Source organism: Bombus flavifrons, chromosome 9 (assembly GCF_040668555.2).
Source record: "Bombus flavifrons isolate JBK064 chromosome 9, iyBomFlav1_principal, whole genome shotgun sequence".
NCBI classification, from domain to species: domain Eukaryota; kingdom Metazoa; phylum Arthropoda; class Insecta; order Hymenoptera; family Apidae; genus Bombus; species Bombus flavifrons.
The window spans coordinates 6,691,523-6,697,522 of record NC_138450.1 but is presented as its reverse complement, the minus strand read 5'-3'; the positions used below and the strand labels follow the sequence as shown (position 1 = coordinate 6,697,522).

Sequence of the window (6,000 nt, the reverse complement as noted above, 5' to 3'; positions counted from 1 at the left end):
TGCATACACAGTGTTCTCAGTTTATGAGATGTAATACTTTCCAGAGTGCAGCGGCGAGAATCGACGGAGTGTGTTCGGTCAATTCGCTTGATTCATGTTTATGTGGCGCGTTATATGCTTCTTTATTACCGGCTGGTTTATCGGCTTTCGGACACGCGAACTTGGTTAACTGGGAACGATGCCAATCATTCGCTTTGAAGGTGATACCAGTCTCGACTCGCCTTAACCGTAGGTGGTGGTCTAGTTTGTGATAATTGGATTACAGATTTGTATGCATTCATGAGAAATCCGTAGGTGGAAGAATGTACACAGTATGGAAATTATGTAATATAAAAAATGTATAAAATATTCAAAGTACGATACTCCTTGCAACATTTAATAGATAAAACAGCTTTCAACCTAGGTTGCATTTTTTAAGTTATAAGTAAGTCAATTTATATTAACTGAATAATCCACCCATGCAAATCGAACTCATTTTATAATTTAACTATAATTCTTAATTATTCATGAAATATATTAACAAGATAATGTGCCTGAAAAAAATATATTGATACTAAATTAATAACAAAGAATATTGCATGAATGTATTTATATTACAACAAAATTTTACAATTGATAGAATTTTTAATGTGCGAATTCATAATAATTTGATATTATACTGAATTAAGGAATATCAATATTTGATATATAGTTAGCGTTACAATATACCAAATTATATATATGTAATAATGATACAATAGTTAAGTTACATATATATAATTTATTTTCGGAGAATTAGTACTATGGTATTTTTTATAAGTGATTAAAAGTACAATGAAAGAACGTACAACACTTGAAGCATTTTTGCAACAGCCTATAGCAATTAACGTATGGTGCGTCCACATGAATGTGGGTGATCACTAACGGATCAAAGGATTCACATGCCTGGTTTCTGGAAATTAAGGACGTGTGCAACGGCCCTGTATCGGATCTGCAACGCATCATGTGCATCGTAATTTAACACGATCTACATAGAAAGCTTAGGAAATTCCACCAATCGATCTCTGTGCAATGCCAATTATGCTTGTAGTCTTCAAAAAAACGTTCTATATACATGTTGTACAAAATAAGAACTTGGTGAATGCAATTTTGATAAATGTAATACTTTGTACATAAAATGTACGTACTTTCTGCAACGTGTTACCTGATCTCTATTCTAGACTTATATAAAAAAAGTATAAATTTCCTGTAACATTAAATTTAATATAACAAGAATATAAAATATAAAATAAACGAAACTTAATACGCAAATAAATATTACATACCAAAGAGGACTAGCAAAAATAATAAAATACTGATACGAATATTCAAAAGGAATAAATAAGAACGCGAAAACAATAAATGAAAGAGAAAGAAATTAATAAAAAAGCGAAAAGGAGTAAGCTATCGCTGGATAGAATACTCTTTGTAAACAACTGTCGAGATGGAAAATTAATATAGCCCGCTTCATCGAGTTACCCGCAAAATGAAAGACAAAGGAGTCGAGCAGCAGGTCGTTCCTCGCGTTTTCTCTCTATAACTTCGTATTTCTTTTAGGACTGTCTTTCACAACAGCTGTTGCCAGCTGTCGAAGATCGGTGAAGAGGAAAAAGCGGCGCTGGAAACGGCGGTGTAAACGTGAAAGGAATTTCATAGCGGAAAAATCTTCAGCTTCCGGCGGGAGGATCCCTGTTGGTGTTACGGTGTTAAAAAATTACACGGCCGAATGTATTTCTTGTGGAGCAACAGGCGTTTCATGCAACCGAGACAAACGAGATGAGGAAGAAAGAATCAGATGACAGATTTCGTTTTAAATAAAACGCGGAACGAGTGAATGCGTTCAAATTGCACCTGTCTTCTGACATTTCCGCTCAACGCGAAATACCATGTACGTCGCGAACGTGAAACCATCGTCGTTAAACACCATTTCATTTCACAGATTTCCATGTGCAATACTTTATGCAGATTATTATATTGTAATACTTCTCTTTAAGCATTGCCTGGTAAGTGCGATATTGTAGTATTCAATATCAGAAACGGTTAGAAATTTCAGGTAAAATTGTATGGTAAATTTATGCTGATTTTAATGTCTTGTTGTATGTATATAAGTTTCTATAAATGAACAATTGTCTTGGTTTCTAAAGGAAATTGTAAAGGTTCAAAATTTGTTAATATGAGACTTGAAAGATAACTTTCAATGAATTATTATTTCTCACGTTATAAGCCTGGAACTTAAAACAGACAGTGGCAATTTGTTTAATTCTATAAAGGATTGCTACGCTTATTGAAATATATATATATATCGAGCCACGTAATTCGAACGAGTCGTATCTCTTGTCTGGTCGAAGCCAGGAAAAAGTGGTAGAGGGAAAAAGTAAAATGGAATAACAAGGTTTATCTTCCTATGACCGCACTTTTTTCGTTAGTATCGCGGTACACCTACAAAGTGCAATTGCACTCATCTTTTTAATGGAACTGCATACGTTTTGCCAAGTAAATTGGTTCTTCTGTACGTTTCACGTGTAAAAGTATTAGTGTAAGATACTTGAAAAACGAGTTCGTCGCTTTGCGTGATTATACCGATTAAAGTGGGAGAGATTGGAAAAAGATAAATCTTGTTACGTCATTTAACTTTTTCTTCGACGCATTTCTTCTTTCTTCCTTGGCTTTAAACAAATAACCAAGAGCAGAATCTTTGATTTCGAACAAAATTAGACTCAAGTCTGAAATAACTTTTCCGACATATACTCAATATAACAATTCACTCAAATAATAATTAAACGTTTCGTAACATTTACGTTACCTATATTTTTGTTATTTTTTAAAGGAATTATATTTCTTTATCAAGCTTCTACTCATTTCCTGTAATAAGTCCAAAAATAATGATGAGAAAGCTATATCGTACGAGGGATAATACACTGCAGCGGTTTTCTTAACTACATATACATTCATATAAATCTTTATTCCGCACTTTCGGCTTACTTTTTCATGGGAAACTATCCCCTTTCCATCTATAGCACGATTGCAGAAAAGTACATTGCATAAGCGTGTACCTACGTATTCCAACATTTTCCTGCGTTTTTTCCTCTTTTCTATCTTGCCGTGCCGGTGATCGTCAGCCGAATTGCTTGATAATGCAGCAGGTACGAAGAAAAATACGCGACCGCGTAATATCGGGGACGCTACGATTGTTATTCAATAATTATCGCATCAGCATCGTCGAAAAATGTTATCCGATGAAACGTTGTTATTATTACTTTTTCAGTACTTCGATACAGAAACTCGCTTTACGTTGCGCGAAACGGACCAGAAAACGCGGTATAATTGCGAAATGGATAATCGTTGCCGATGGAATATGCCGGAGTAATGGAGCAAAGTGTTTTCGAAGCTGTTTTCGCTGGTTGATGTGTAGCTGCGAGCGTAAATATTGCTGGAAAAACATGGATTCTGCTACAAAATGTTGAATGTGTTAAGTAATGAAATTTGATAATTGAAATATTTGACCAACGTTATGACATTTTTTAACGTTTTATTCTTGAAATGTTTAATCGGTTTCGCATAATTTTTCATCGTAGTATCTGATGTAAAAGTTAACGAAATTTTCTCTGAATGCCATATATGCTAGTAAATTTCAATTTTTTTATTGAATGAAAATATTATTCAATTATCAATTTTAGTTCCTAATCGAAATCGAATGGAAATTCTATTTAATATAATTCAGATGTATGCTACATTCGATAGATATTAATTGTGCGGTTAGACGCAATTTAATTAAACGATGAAGAGAACAATTCGCGGTACTGAGATAATTGATACTCCTATAACCGATGGAAAAAAAAATGCTAAATGTACATCCGTTAAGACGCATCGATCTACGTTTCGGGCCGATGAATGATGTAAAACGGCAGGATCGAAAACCATCGATGCTAGAAAGCCTCGAAACGAAATCACGAGAGGCGGACGAGTTCCTGGTTGAAGCTGGCGCGGTGTGTTGAGCCACGACCATTTACGTCACTACTGTACCAAAAGCTAGCCTGCAGCCGTGCCTCGAGCACACTTGATTCAGCACTGTCGACTTGTGAATGGATTCTCACTTAACAACCAGTTAAAATGCCTGTTGCTTAAAGAAACACGCATATGAACGCACCATTAATTCACCGAGTATTCTTCTCAACAGCTCGCATACTACAAGAAAGTTAACACAGGTTTATGAAGACCACTGCGTCATCCTGGTCCGGTCGAAGAATTTTCATAAGCAAATATCAAATATTAGCTGTCTAACTGTAGACGATGTTAAAACGCGATCATCCTCTCATTGCTCGCTTTTAATGTTCGTCGTTGCCATTTGATCGTACTTTTTGTATTTTTTGCAATAATTTCATGAGTCATTCGTGGAATCTTTAAATATTTAATCAACAGTGTTTCTCTCACGAGTGATAGATCTATGAGAAAAGTTTAAGTAAAAATTTTAGTACCTTTTCGTTAGTAGTTAAAGAGGACAAAGTTTTGTTACCTTTATTGTATCTTATTGTATTTATTATTTATTATTTATGAATTTTTCAAACTTGCCATGGTTTTCTTTACTTTTACATTTCAATAACATTAAATACTGCAAGTTATAGAATTCGACAGTTTCTATAATTTACAATTTACGACTGGTAAATTTTACGAGGTAAAGACCTTATGCACAAAAAGTACAAATAATTCAAAATTCAATTAACTTTTATCGCAAATAGTTTCTATAGTGACGGTTTTAAAATTACATTTCCTATATTTTGAAGCGCTATAAACATAGAACAGGTGCCAAATATTTATTTCGAACGATAATTACAATTTCAACATAATTTGTCTATTTACATACTCGCTATTGTATTTTCGAGTCAATCAAAAGCACCACAATACGCAGTTCCTCATGAAACATCCCATTATAAATTGCGAAAGAAAGAAAAACAAACCACTATCAAGCTTCAAGAACTTCTCCATTTTCAATCTCATTATTTTTCTCGAAAGGAAACCTAATCTCTATCAACATCATCTGAGTCGCATCTCGGCCAAAGCACGTTCACGGTAGAATTTCATTCATCGATACGAGAAGCGCGTTCACCGAGGAAACTACCCTAATCAAGGATACACGAGCTGCTCGGGTAATTTGGTAAAACAAATAAGCAAATCTTCGGAGGGAACGAGCGTAGAGCGTGGACTCGTTTTCTCATCGGAGAACGAAAACGCAGCGCACTCGTTTCCGACCGGGGGATTCGGTTTCCTTGTCGGCCGTCGGTACGGCAATCGCTTGTGTATTCAAGCGACAATCGAAAATCGTTTCCACGACACAGGGCTGCTTGCGTCCCACCCGGCCGAGTGGCGAAAAAAAGCGAAACTTTTTTTCGGGTCACCGAATAAATTCGCCCCGTGGGGCAGCCGGCTTTGAACAAGATCGACTCTTGTTTCCAAGAAAAGTATGGAAAAAAAGCTAGAATGATACAACAGACAAAATAAGGAAGCTAAAACTAAGTAAAATAACACAGTGAAGTGAAAGGAGGAAGAGAATCTAAAGAAAGAAATCGGGAGAGAGTAGAACGAGCTCATATTCCATTAGGTATTCTCCAAGTATCCGAAAAAATTACGCCGCAATAAGGTAGGAGGGGATGACCGATTCCTGGGCAGCGTCCAATTTTCAACTACGAAACTTCACGATGACTCGACATAATCACCTTTTCTCTTCGAGCAATACGACACAAGGCGTGGCGTGGCGTGGTGCAGTTGTAGAAAGTTTTAACGCGGCAGGCGTGATCTTGCAAATAGCCGTCGTAAATCAATAGCAAAAGGGCGTTGGATGGGCCAGGTGGTGGAAGGACGCTGGTGAAACCTGACAGAGGGTGAGATCAGTCTGAAGGGAAGAGGAAGGGGTAACGAGAAATTGAAGGAGCCTGATCGTAAATGGATGTTCGCGATTACGAGAAAAATCGTGTATAAATGGTGGCG

The 6,000-nt window shown here is 36.2% G+C and overlaps 1 protein-coding gene across 1 annotated transcript in view; it reads right to left on the bottom strand.

Annotated features, from left to right (window-relative positions):
• Window positions 1-211: 211 nt before the first annotated feature.
• LOC138183592 (neurotrimin) overlaps window positions 212-6,000 on the bottom strand; it is a 361,055-nt gene continuing 355,266 nt past the window's right edge. Inside the window, exon 12 of the transcript XR_011174085.1 lies at window positions 212-221. The gene's annotated coding sequence lies outside the window, so the exon portion shown is untranslated. The remainder of the gene's footprint in view (window positions 222-6,000) is intronic.